Consider the following 14484-nt stretch of genomic DNA (forward strand, 5'->3'; position numbering starts at 1 on the left):
AATGGTGCATTTATATAGCGCTTTTATCCAAAGCGCTTTACATAGATTGTGCATTACATTCACCCATTCACACACACATTCATACACCGATGGCGGAGGAAACCATGCAAGGCACCAACATGCTCATCGGGAGCAATTAGGGGTTCAGTGTCTTGCTCAAGGACACTTCGACACTAACTCTGGGGGAGCCCGGGATCGAACTGGAAACCTCACGGCTTCCATCCGGCCGCTCTACCGGCCACTCTACCCCTGATCCACTGCCGCCCCAAATGCAGATTCTGGCAAATTTTGTGCCAGATTTGTGTTGTTAAAATGTTAAAAAAAACATTCCAAAATGTTCAAGATAAAAAGCAGATCTACAAGTTCTCATCGCGACACGTTGTGAACTTGTAGATCCGCTATTTTCAAATAGCCAATGTACAGTATATAGGTTTAAAGTGGTTAAAATCATTTTTATGCTCTATTAACAAATTTTGTTCCTGGACCCCCTGGAACCCCCTCAAGGACCTCACTTTGAGAACCACTCACTGCTACATTTAACACAAACTGGTCATTTATTTTGTGGCAAATTAAAACGTGCACCATTTGCTATAATGTTCTTATCAGCAAATGGCATATCTCTTGTATCCCTTTTATCTTCAGTTAGAGTCTGTCCTCTCTGGGAGTGCATGAATGCACTCAGCTAAAGTTTCATGGCAATCTGCCCATTAAACTTTGAGATATATCCTGTGTGCAAGTGGAAATGTTAGTCTGGAAGTCTTAAGGGAAGTGCAAAGAGGAAAGGAAATTGGGTCACCAAAATCACTAGGGTTCACACTCTGGGGACTGTATACAGCACACAGCAGATTCCATGGCAATGCAGACCCTAGGTTTTTTTTTAGATCAAATTGACCAATGAAGTAGGGCTGTGCGGTGAGGACAAAATCAAATATAATTTATTTTTTGTTCCTACCAAGTATCAGCATCACGGCCCACCAAAACATACTTTAGTCGACTAAATCAATTGTAGATTTAGCCAACTAAAACCTTTTCAGGTGACTAAACCTAAATGGATTTTTACTCAAGACTATGACTAAAACCAGCGTTGATTTTGACAGTAAATTTTGATTTAGTCTTAGTCTTTTGAATAAAATTCCACTTTAGTTTTAGTCTAGTTTTAGTCGACTAAATATCATAAGATTATAGTCGACTAAATCTACAGTTGATTTAGTCGACTAAAATGTATTTTGGCGCGGTGCCTTGATGGCGTCATAATGGCTGATTTTACACTTGGTTGCATGCTGAAAATAGCAGATCTACAAGCTCACAACGCGTCGCGCTGCGTCGCGTTGTGAGCTTGTAGATCTGCTATTTTCAGAGCGCAACACCCGAGCGCAACCAAACTTAAAATGACTTGTCTTTTAGTTCTACTGGATCTCTTCTCCACTAGTCCCTAGTTTTTATTTGTTGACGAAATTGTCAATATCTTTAGTTTTAGTCATCGTAGCTTAGTTTTCGTTTCGTTTTTATTTATTTTTCGTCAGTGAAAAAAGGTAGTTGAGAGTTGTAGTCGACGAAATCAACACTGACCAAAACTAAATCAAACTTTGCTGTCAAAATGAACACTGCACAGCACACTGCTCAGCACTTTGCAAAGAGCTCCTCAGTAGAATGACTTCACTCACTTCACCGATGGCTGAAGTGTTTTCCAGGGCCAAACGATGACATTTTGGAGGTTTGGAATGTGAAAAAAGAGAGTGTATAAGATCCACTTCGAAACCATCTCTCCTCTTGCCCTGGTTTCAATTGTGATACATTCTTCTTGCCGGGAACTCATCTGCGTAAGACTGCGGGAATGAACATCAATTTCACTGCTAAGCCGGGAAATATTCAGGCAGTTAATCTTTCTTTCTGAATCTGAAACTTAAAGAGAAAACAGCCCAGAGATGTTGTGACGGCTAAGACCAGTGGTGCAAAGTAACACCACAAAGTACAGTACATTACTCAAGAACTGTACTTGAGTGTAATTTTGATGTTCTTTTTATACTTCTACTCCACTACATCTCAGAGGCTTATCTTGTACCTTTTACTCCACTCCGGTTATCTGACAGCTTTTGTTACAGTTACTTTGCAGATTTCCATCATTCATTAAAAAATACATATTGTATTGACCACTCGAGCACTATTTTATACTTTTTGAAAATAGCTGTTCTACAAGCTCACACGCGTCACATTGCGACGCAGCTATATATGTTATTTTTTTAAATATTTCGAAATGTTGGGGTACTTTGATTTTAGATACAGGCCTTTTACTTGTAACAGAGTATGTATTATATTGTGATATTGCTACTTTTCCTTTTTTTAAAGTTTGAGTACTTCTTCCAGCACTGGTTAAGACCCACCCCTCTCTCTGGAATCACACGAGACAAAGTACCCCCCTCTTTGGCCTCAAATCCCACCAGAGCCTCTTCTTTCCTGTGCCTCCGCTGTGCTGTCTGTTCTAATAAAGACAAAGAAAAGCAATACCAAGGTGAACGGTCTGCCCGTTGTCTTTAATAACAGTTGGAGACGGTATAGAGGTCAGTCCCTATTTTTACTTCTGCTGACTGCACCAGTACACCGCTCCCTTTTAAACGATATCACATCCATAAAAGAGCAGAGGCTCACTCAGCCCCCATCTCTCCTTGCACCTATGTAATGTACTGTACCGTTCCGTACACTCTCTAATGAGTCATTAACAGGCTTAAGCTTGTCTGTTCTGTACAGAAAACCTCCCACTGATGACTGCATGGGTGGAGTTTAGAGCTATCAGTGATTCAGGCAGACATGTGCTGCTGGACCCTGGAAGAGAGAGGCTTCCTCCAGCCCAGATAAGGCAGAGCTAAACTCTACTCTATGGGACTACAATGTTCACACCTGAGAACTTTTTTTTTGTGGTTTTGGTGGCATCCTCTCTTTGTTTTCCCTTCGTAACCTCAAGGAACACACACCCTTTTTCTTTTTGACTGTGGTTTCTTTTGCAGAACAAAGGTAGGGCATGTGTTTGTTTACAGCTGTGGTTGTCAAACTTTTTCATGTCTAGGTCCCCCCCATCTGAGAATGTTTAGTGCCAGGGACCCATACAAGATTTGTGTTGTTAAGATTTTTCAAAATGTGGCACATTTTTACACAATTCTTTGGGCAGATCTACATGCTTGCAACATTGCATTGCAACACGTTGTAGATCTGCTATATTCACATCGCTGATTTATATAGGGTTAAAGTGGTTAAACTGTGATGCTATATTAACACATTTTGCTGGGGACCCTCAAATCCACTCAAAGACCCCTGGGGGTCCCCGGACCTCATTTTGAGAAGCCCTGGTTTACAGAACTGTGAGTCAATGCTTTGCAATTTCTTTAAACTTGAACCCCAGTATCCGGAAGGGGAACATTAGTTAAAAAAAAAGAAATCGATCTACAAGCTCACAACGCATCGCAACATGTTGTGAGTATGTAGATTGGCTATTTTTGGCGAATGGATTTGGTAAACTCAGGCCCAGTTTACGAAGTCTAGACTGAACAGGTCAACAATAGATGGTGATGACTGAGGCACGCTTGAGTAAATATTTGTCTTGACACTTTTGGGTATTATTATTATTTAGCGTCGGCAGAAAAATCACTTCAAGTTAAAAAAACTAGACCGCTTCACTTCCTTGAAAGAAAGTGGTCCATTTCAGTAATTTCCCAGGAGAGCAGCGCTTCCCTGTGATGATTAATCCGTTGGTGTTAGAAGAAAGCTGGCTGACAGCTGAACAAACCAGGTGTCCGGGCTTGTTGGGAGAACAGGCCGCGACAGTGGCAAGAAAAGCTCCTGTGGGAAAGTTGTATCGTCAGGCTGCGTTTTAGCCATTCAACAGATGGCTTTAATAACCTGCCCCTTAATGCACTGGGATGTGGATGGGATTATCAAGTGTCTCTCAGGAGAAATGCTAAACATTTTGGGAACCACTTCTGTAGTGGATTAATATTGTGCTATTTAAAGATAGTGTAAGTGGTATTTCTTGGTTGAACGAAACAAAAGTTTTTTTTTTGTAAAGTTCAAGCTCATATTCTGACAGTAATCATTGCTATAGAGTGTTTGTTTAGTAACAGGGTCTCCCCGTCTCTCCAGCTCTTTTAATAAACACAAAATAAAATACATTTTCACGTCGCGGGTTCGAATCCCGATCCCGACGACCTTTGCTGCATGTCACTCCCCATCTCTCTCCCCATTTCCTGTCAGTCTACTGTATCTATCAATAAAGGCAGAAAAAGCACAAAACAAATCTTTAAAGAGAGAGTACCAACTTAAATTTTATAGTGTTCCAGCTCCAGTTTTGTCTGCTCATTTGTTTGTGTCATCACCTCCAATTTCACTTGTTTTATCCTGTATCCCGTGTGAGTTCTCTCCTTATTGGATGAAATTGATATCCTTATCCGAAAACGCATTTTCTGTTTACTAAAGATTTGGAGAGACAGAGACCCACTGTTATGAACAAACACACTAGCAATGGTTTCTATCAGAATATATTTTGATTGTCAATAACGGGCTTGATTTTTTTCTTCCTCTTTTGAAATATTTTCTTTTCATTTTTCCTTCAAACCTTTATTTATTCTGGAACGACATGGAGGTTGCCCTCATTTGCAGCGTCGTCGAGATACACAAGTAAGACGCACGAACGCGGGAAGCGAACGCAAAAAAAGTAAAATAAATATGAAAAAAAAATATTTAAAAAAAAGTAACCAATAATTATTTTTTTTTAAAATACAATAAAAATCTGCGTTAAAAGGAGCATCTTAGAAAAATACAAATTGACAAAAAAAAACTTTGAATGTTTTTGAACAATTCAACAAAGTGTTTGAAGTGCCTGTTTCACCCACTTCCGGGGGGCGGAGCCAAAATCCGAGCCCGAAGTATTTGTTCGTAGACCCCCACTTAGGGGGGGTAGAAAAAGTTTCGGAGCGATTCGGGCACTTTTCATTTAACATGGGGTTTCAATGGGGAGTTTTTAGGAGCCTTCTCCGGGGCGTGGCTTCCGGGGGAAGGGGCGGGCTTAAACGCAACCTTGACAGGTGTGTTCAGTTTTCAAAGACCTTTCATTTGATGTATGGTACGTCTAAATTGGACATTTACTTATCTCAGAGGAGCTGCACACAGGCAGTGCACACAGAGACACAGAGACACAGAGAGAGACACAACCCGAGCACGGTTTCATAGTAAGCTCCACTTGCGCGGAGGCGCGCCTTCGGCGCGCCTCCTTGCGCTGCGTTCGCAATCACAGTACAATTTCATATTCACATCAATATTCACATCAATGATAAAACAAAACAGAAACTTTCCCCTCTCTTTCACATCAGGTCATTGTAATCTCTCAGACTCCCTCCCCAGTCAGAGTTTGAATGAATGTAGAATTATGTGCAGGATGTAATTTGCATACAGATGTGAGGGGACTTAATTGAATTGACTAATTTAAAAAAATATATATATTGTATTTAAAAAGAAAAATCCTAGTTACTCTTCTGTTACTCTTAGGCCAGTTTGCCAGTGATCAACCTCCTCCCCTGTGCCAAGGTTGCTTACCCCTGCTTTATACTTTGTCCTATTTTGGGGAAATTGCAAGTAAGAATAGCCAAAGGTCACTATTTTCCAAGTCTGAAGACGGAAACAGCGTTTCACTGTGATAGTACACGTTAGTGTTGATTTTGACAGCAAATTTTGATTTAGTAGTCATAGTCTTTTGAATCAAATTCCATTTAGTTTTTGTCATATTTTAGTCATCTGAGATGTTTTACTGTTAGTCTAGTTTTAGTCGACTAAATACCATAAGATTATAGTCGACTAAATCTACAGTTGATTTAGTCGACTAAAATGTATTTTGGCGGTGCCTTGATGGCGCCGTAATGGCTGATTTTACACTTGGTTGCATGCTGAAAATAGCCGATCTGCTATTTTCAAGCATAAAATTACTTCTACTGGATCTCTTCTCCACTAGTCCCTCCCTAACATTTGAGTCTAGTTTTTATTTGTTGACGAAATTGTCATTAGTCTTAGTTTCAGTCATCGTAGCATAGTTTTTATTTCGTTTTTATTTCGTCAGTGAAAAAAGGTAGTCCACCAACATTTTTCATCATAGTTTTTAGTCGACGAAATCAACACTAGTACACGTCAATGTGAAACGGTTTCATGTCGAGTCATGCCATCATGTGAAAGCAGGGCACGTGCCATCATAAAAAAATCTGCTTTGCACAGGCATGTCCGTGCAGAGATTGCGTAGGCCTACTTATTGGCATTATTTTATTCCACAGGGTCCCCAGCAGTGTGGTCTGTGTATGTCATTGTCATGTAGTCTGGACTATGAATTGGCTTTAACGCTCCTGTGTATTTGTACCGGTGAGCTAATAGAGCCTGCCTGCTTGCTCAGGGGAGAAACTGAATTTTGACCTTCAGGCAGTGCCAATTGCCAGCAGTGGTCCTACCAGAGCACCGGATGTAAATGTCTAAATATAGATAATAGAAGAGCAGGGAGACCAAATACAACCTCCGCAGTTGTGTTAGTTATATTGTACCCAACTCTCGAACGATGCAAGTTGGAAGTGCATGTCCCACCGGGTTATGCAATACCAGTTGTACCCGTCGGTCTGTGTCCCTTTAAGCCCACATTATGGAGATTTCTGTATCTGTCTGTCTGTGTCCCTTTTATGCCCATATATGGGGTTCCGTGTCAGGCGTGCCCAAATATGGAGTCTAGGCCAGTCTATGACATCATAGATATTCATCTTCCCACTTGGCGCATCACATCCTCGTTGATACCCATGCCCATATATGGGCATGCCTTTCATACATGCCCAAGTATGAAGTGTGCAAAAATGGAAATACTCAAGTAAAAGTACCTCAAAATTTGTACTTGAGTAAAGGTACTTACTGTAGTTACTTTCCACCTCTGTAAATCCCCTTATGCAAATGTGCCACGTGAACCCTTTGAGTGTGTGATCTTGATAACCATATTACATGTTGTCGGGCAGAAACCTTGTATCTCCATATTAACATTTTTATGTTTTTTTTTATTAATGCCCTACTTCATTATACAAGAGTGTCGCACAAAAGTAGTGAAAATAGCAGATCTACAAGGTCACAACGCATTGCGTCCTTGTACATCGACTATTTTAAAATGTTTCTAAAATAATAAAAAAATGAATGGTTTTGGACATACAAGGTTTCCACCCGACAGCCTCTGCTTCTGTCACGGACACACAGTAGATCAGACTTTTATCAGTGTAGTGTTTATGGTTCTTCCTGTTTCCATCATCAGGTTATCACTGACCAATTAGAATTAGGCCTCTTTTATTAACTCCTGCTGTCATATGGTATTTTAATTGGTTCACGTAGGTCTGGCTTAGTTAGAAAGGTCTTGTTTAATGGTGCATTTTATAATGATAAATGGTGCATTTATATAGCGCATATTATCCAAAGCACTTTACAATGTGCATTATATTCACCCACTGACACACACATTCACACACTGACACACATTCACACACTGACACACACACTGACGCACACATTCACACACCGATACACACATTCACCCACTGACGCACACATTCACCCACTGACGCACACATTCACCCACTGACGCACACATTCACACACTGACGCACACATTCACACACTGACACACACATTCACACACTGACGCACACATTCACAGCCCCAGCCCCAGGGGCTTGTTTCCATTGTGGTCCATTACACTCAATTCATCAGCAATGCATAATATACATACAACTCAATACAGATCCACTCACATTCTCCCAATCTCACACTCCTGAATCAGGCTGCTGAAGCTGCAGAGAACTGGGTGAAAGTGAGTGGTGGTGTGGTGGTGATTCCCTGTATAGGCGGTGGCCTGGATTTGGTCCACACGGACAATGGCTTCAGGTCTATATTTAACACCATGTAAAACAATCATCTGAAAACAAAAGTTACCTGGCAGCTCTTCCATGGGTTCAGGGGAAACAATGACATGCTTCCTTCCCTGTACTGCTACTACTGGCAACAGACACACTGCTGCTATTAGTGTAAAACAGTGGTTCTCCAACGTTTCAGGCCCCTGAAAATAATCATTGAACTTCTTACATATGACACAAGCTGAGACGCCCCCACCACACACACATACACACATACACACACACACACACACACACACACACACACACACACACACACACACACACACACACACACACACACACACACACACACACACACACACACACACACACACACACTCTTGTGTTTTTCAAACATAGTTCTCGTATGACGAATAGCGAAAATAGCCGATCTACAAGCTCAGTCACAACACGTTGCATCGCGACTGAGATTGTCAATGAAGTTATGATTATCTATAACATGTTTACATTGTTTACAACAGACCAAGGCCTCACTGGGATCCTGAGCGCCCCCTCAGGGGGGGCCCAGACCCCATGTTGGAAAACACTGCTGTACAGGACTATATGCTGTAGTGTTGTAGACTGTAGAGGACTATAGAGTTAATTTACTATAGACTTTTTTTATCTACATTTTGGCTCGAGAAGAGTTTCAAGTCTTATCAAGTCATAAGGCTCAAGTCCAACATTAATTTTATTGTTGTGAAACTTTTGAAAGAATTTCTCCCACTGTGATATGACAACAAAGCTGATTCTGATGGCGAATGTTGAAAACCAGGACGTCTGGTTGGACACAAAGCTTGAAATGGGGACAGTCCCTGACAAAGCGGGACGTCTGGTCAGCCTAGCTTTAAAAACGAAGCAGAATCATACTAGCTCTGCATCACGGGCGCTGCGGACAGTTTTCCCATGGCTACTCCGATCGTCTGCGGAGTCTCTCTCTGCAGTCTCTGTGCTGCAGAGACCCATATGTGACCTTACATTCAGTTATGTAGGTTATCAGCAGTACGTTAGGCAACCAGAAATAACATGAGCAGCCTCTCCAAGCAGTGTGCCATTGGCCTACTTCTGTTTGGGTTGGGGTTCGGGGGAAGGAGGGGCTGGTTCTAGGTAGGAGCCACTGTATCGGCAGATTAAAAGCGATGCATATAGGCTCCATTGTTGCAGATTCACACCCTCCATACACTGATGGAATGATTTGATTCATTCTAAATTTGAATGAAGTAAAGTACAATACATTACACCAGGGGTCTTCAACGTTTTCAGGCCAAGGACCCCCTAGCTGAGAGAGAGATGAAGCAGGGACCCCCTGTATAATTTTTTTTTTCAGATTAAACTTTTTTAGTTTACTTGGTCTGCTCTTTTTTCCCTCTACACCAAACACCTCTTTGCCAAAAATTGTTGGCTAAAGTTCTCCTCAGAAAAGGGATGCTAGGGTTCAAGTGGTTAAGGTAAAAAACTAATCATATCACACAAAGATTTGGCGGACCCCCTGTAGTAACTCTGAGGACCCCCTAGGGGTCCCAGACCCCCTGTTGAAGACCCCTGCATTACACAGATATGTAGTGGGGGAAACATTTCATCGAATTTGATCCATTACAATAAACAATCAATCATTTAATAAAATAATCGATTAATAATCGATCCCTGGGCATGTCATTATAGGCAAAAAGCTTCAAAAGATTTCAATAAATAAAAAAAATAGCCGATCTACAAGTTCACAACGGGTCACGATTGCTTGTAGATCTTCTATTTAAAAAAAAGAATCACGTCACTTTTGTGTGACAAAGTATAAAATATCGCTTGATTGGCCAATCGATTCATTTTCTTTCTGCTAATTCCCATCGGGGTCTCTACAGTGGATCATCCGTTTCCATCTGCTTCCGTTTTCTGCGTCTTCCTCAGTCACTCCAGCCACCTGCATGTCCTCTCTCACCGCATCCATAAACCTCCTCTTTGGCCTTCCTCTTCTCCTCTTGCCTGGTAGCTCCATCTTCAGCATCCTTCTCCCAATGTAGCCCTCATCCCTCCTCTGCACATGTATGTCCAAACCATCTCAACCTTGCCTCTCTTGTTCTTCCTAACCTGCTTCTTAAACTGGCCAGTTTCAAGTTGTACACAGTAGCACCCCGTATTCCCGCTATGCAAGTTTCTAATACAAATGAAAATACCTAGAAAACATGTTGATACGAATACCGTATAAAATCGTATTTCTTCCCAAAGGAATGATGACAGAGTTTGTGGTCAGTCACCTCTTATGCTTTTCCAGTTGGTTTCAGAAAGCTCAGAGTCGTTCCTATTCTTAGGCGAAAATAGCCGATCTACAAGCTCCCGACACGTTTTAGTGAGACACGTTGTCTCTCTCCCTCTGCCGCACCCTGGGGATTAGGGGTGTGTGTGTGTGTGTGTGTGTGTGTGTGTGTGTGTGTATGTGCGCGCGTGTATATCTACAGTAAATCTTCTTGCTAATCCTCTTTACTTATCCATGGTGAGATAGCAGTGGCAGAGAGAGAGAGACATGTAAACAGAGTTGGTGTTCAAACAGAAAAAGGAATATATCTGCATCATTGTTGAATTGGAGCTAATTAGGTTCCAAACAGGCGGGCGGGCAGGGGAGACGAGAGAACTGCAGTGGTGAAGCTCTCTGAACCTCTATGATGTGAGACCTCATACAGGTATGACTCAGTTCAATTCTCAATTCAATTCAAATGGGCTTTATTGGCATGAGAAAACATACATTTACATTGCCAAAGCAAGACTGGAACAAAACGATCAAAACTAAATAACGTTTGTACAATTAAAAGGGAATAAAGAAATGTGTGAACAGAGGTGTGTTACAGTACGTTGCAACTTAGAAAAACTAGCTTATAAAGCCTGAAGAATTGTGCGTTTGCTGTCAGAAATGGTTATATATATAGGCAAGGTGACTCTCCTAAATGCTATGTCTCAAATGTTTGTATTGTAACCAACCTTGTAAAAAAAGCGTGTTAGCAATCACCCACTTACACATTCATAGTTTTGTTATTGAACACAATCGATTAATTGATCACTAAAATAAACATGCTCTGAAGATGCATGCGGCCCACCCATCTGACCACTTAACACGGCAGCCGAACGGTTGCCACTTTTAAGTGGTCAGATGGGTGGGCTTTTCTTTCAAGTGGGCCCTGATCCAGAAAAAAGGTTGGGAACAGGTGAGTTGGAAGATTTGGTGTCCTCCTCTGTTTAGGCGACAGTTTGCAACTGTTGATGAGTACACAGACAGACAACAGGGGGCAATTTTTGCCACGCAAATTGCACTAAAATTGTGGCTTTTCTAAATTCCATTTCAATAGGCTTTGTCAGAGGAATTGTAGTTGGCTATGGAACAGCTTGGGTTCAAGTTTATTTACTTTCATCTATTCAGAGACAAATGCAACAGGAAATAAACTTGGAGCCATTTAGAATGTTTATGTTGTCAAGTGTGAAAAGGTCTATTCAATAGACCTTTCCACAGCGGACGACACAACTTGACACCCTGACAGGTCCAGTAGACTCTATTGGATCTGTCATAGAGGACTCGTTCCATTGCATTTATCACCTTACTGTTACCTTACTGTTAGGCCTGTCACAATTATTAATCACTCAATTGCAGTTATTTGATTATTGGTACCGGTCATTGCCATTCATTTCTTCGTATATATAAGTATATAATGTGTGTGTGTGTGTGTGTGTGTGTGTGTGTGTGTGTGTGTGTGTGTGTGTGTGTGTGTGTGTGTGTGTGTGTGTGTGTGTGTGTGTGTGTGTGTGTGTGTCCGATGAAGTAAAGTTGTGGGATGTGTTGTGCTTAAGGCTCCCACTGTGCTTTAGACCTGCTGTAATGTAGGCTAGCCTCTGTTAATCCTATTAGCACGGTATGACTGTACTTCTGAGACAGAGGTGTCTGTAACTAACCACATGAACCCTAGCATCCCTATTCTGGCCATGTCTCAATAGACATAGTCATAATAGGCCAACATTTCGGACACGTTGTGAGCTTTAGGCAGCCTAGTGGCCTTGTGGTTAGTGTCCGCCCTGAGATTCAGGGTTCAATCCCCCACCCGGGTCATACCAAAGACTATAAAAATGGGACCCAATGCCTCCCTGCTTGGCACTCAGCATCAAGGGTTGGGTTGGGGGTAAGTTCCCACGACACCGTCTGGTTGGTGAGCTTGTAGATCGGCTATGTTCCATGAAGAGATTTGGTGTATAGAGGGGGGAAAAGGAGGGAACCAAGTATAGACCCCTGTGGGATCCCAGTCAAAGACGTATAGGGTTCAAGCAGCCACCGCTAATAAAATGAATTATGGGTGTGTTAGATGTAGGTGTGCCCAGAGAGCCATTGGTGTGCTAAATCTAACCACTCTTTATTAACCCATTTAGACCTCGCATCTGTGTCACTTTTTTTATTTGATATTATTTTACACTTTGGCCATTCAAAAATAGTTGATCTACAAGCACTGAGTGCTTTCTCAAAATCTTTGAATATGTATTGTTTTAAAGCGAACACTTTTAACTAAAATCTTTGCTTCTGATGGGGGTCCGCGGCCAAATACATATACATTTTGGGGTCCTTGACATGAAAAGGTTTGAGAACCACTGATATAGCAACATAGGTTTTTTCAAAAAACTGTTGGGATTTAGAAGACATTTTGTAGAATCTGAACCTCAGGTCTTAATGGGTTAATCGTATTAGCTGCAACTATGTTGCTTACATCATCTTGTACTATATAAGGTCAGTCATATGCAGCCTGCAGTGTTTTTTATTCTGCTGTAGTTTTTTACCTGAACTGAGAAACGAACCAAATCAGACTAGGATTTCATCCCCCTTTTAAGTAGAACATTGGTTCTCAAAACCTTTCATTTCGATGATGACCCCCATAACTGTGAGAGTTACAGACCTGGAAGGGTCCTTTTTGGAACTCAACTCAAAGGAAGCCTGAGTGTCCCTGGACCACACTTTGAAAACCACTGGTGCAGAAGATGAAGAAAGGGCTACCACCCCCCCCCCTCCCGGCCCTGCATGCGCTGACCAAAAAGCCTAGCTCTTCCCCAACTGGAGATAATAACGTGTTGCATCATTCCAAGCTCACATTAACCCTTTAAGACCGGGGAAGCATCATTCGTGTCATTTTAATATTTCTTTGGGCTATTCAAAAATAGCAGATCTACAAGCTCATAGCGCGGCACCGAGTGCCGCGCTATGAGCTTGTATATCTGCTATTTTTTTGGGAAAAATCTTGGAAAATTGTCGGTCTTTGAATATTTATATTTTTAAAGCAAACATTTGTAACTCAAATCTTTGTTTCTGGGGATTCTACAAATGTCTTCTAAATCCTAACAGTAAAAAAAAAAAAAACGTCCGTTGCTATAATTTCTCAAAAATTACTTGTATTTGGCCGTGGACCCCCATCTCAAAATATGTTGTTTCAGGGACCCCAGAAGTTGTAACAGAGTAAAAAAAAATCGCTTTAAAAAGTATATATTCATAGATTTGCAAACATTTTCACGATTGAAAAAAAATAAATAGCAGATCTACAAGCTCATAGCACGGCACCCGGTGCCGCACTATGAGCTTGTAGATCTGCTATTTTTTAATAGAAGAAATCTTAAAATGACACAAATGATGCTTCCCCGGTCTTAAAGAGTTAAAAGAGCTCTCTTTCTTTGGCGCCTCGTGGCTCAGCCAGTTAGCGCACATCCTGTACCATAACATGCTACTTGTGAGAGCGAGAACCTGGGTTCAATTCTCACACCTGTCAGTCTTTGCATTGGAAGAATCAACTTCATCAGAATCAACTTTATTGTCACATCACAGGTTTACAGGTGTAAAACAGTGGGTGAAAGTCGTTTTTGTGCAAGCTCCATCGTTTTTGTTATTTCCATAAGAGAAAGGGAAGAAGAAGAAGAAGGGGGGGGCAAGGGGGAAGATAATCTGCTCTCTCTGTCCTCAAAGAATGTCAAGAGAACAACTTCAGACCGCAGAGGATTCTGTGTTTTTAAGAGTCTTGGGTACCTTAGGGTGACCACCTCCAGACAGGTCCATTGAGGGACAGATTAACCCGTTTCGCGGGACATCGCGGGACGCATGCACGCGCGCGCAGCGCGCGTGCATGCGGACCACTCCCGCGCGCAATTTTTTTGCGGTTCTGGGCGGATTGGGTTCGTTTTTTTCGCGGTTCTGGGCGGATTGGGTTCGTTTTTTTTCCAGTTTTTGGTTTCTTTACTTTGGTTTTAGGGTTAGGATTAGATATAAGAGGGTATTGCAAGTTAACTTAAAAATGTAATGAACTTTTTTTTTTTTTTATAAAATAAAATCTTTTTTTTTTTTTTTTTTCCATAACTTTGATTTTCGGGACATTGCCCTGCTTGTGCGGGACGCGGGACAGAGGGTCCAATTTCGGGACTGTCCCGCGAATTTCGGGACGGGTGGTCACCCTAGTACCTGTGTTTATGATTTGAATCCAGTCAAAGTGTAGAAACTACAGGAAGGGATTGAGTGTCTTGCTCAAGGACGGTTGAA

General features: G+C 41.6%; 1 protein-coding gene across 7 annotated transcripts in view; it reads left to right on the forward strand.

Moving 5' to 3' along the window:
* The window catches only part of eps8a (EGFR pathway substrate 8a, signaling adaptor), a 92887-nt gene that overhangs the window by 14544 nt on the left and 63859 nt on the right, over positions 1 to 14484 (forward strand). For 6 of the 7 annotated variants that reach the window (XM_080421579.1, XM_080421581.1, XM_080421584.1 and 3 more), the window contains exon 1: positions 2850 to 3009. The exons of the other annotated variant lie outside the window; for it this stretch is intronic. The gene's annotated coding sequence lies outside the window, so the exon portion shown is untranslated. Of the gene's footprint in view, positions 1 to 2849; positions 3010 to 14484 lie in introns of those variants that run through there. 7 annotated transcript variants of the gene reach the window in all.

The sequence above is a fragment of the Gymnoscopelus braueri genome, assembly GCF_963280865.1.
Source record: "Gymnoscopelus braueri genome assembly, chromosome: 23".
Taxonomy (NCBI): Eukaryota; Metazoa; Chordata; class Actinopteri; order Myctophiformes; family Myctophidae; genus Gymnoscopelus; species Gymnoscopelus braueri.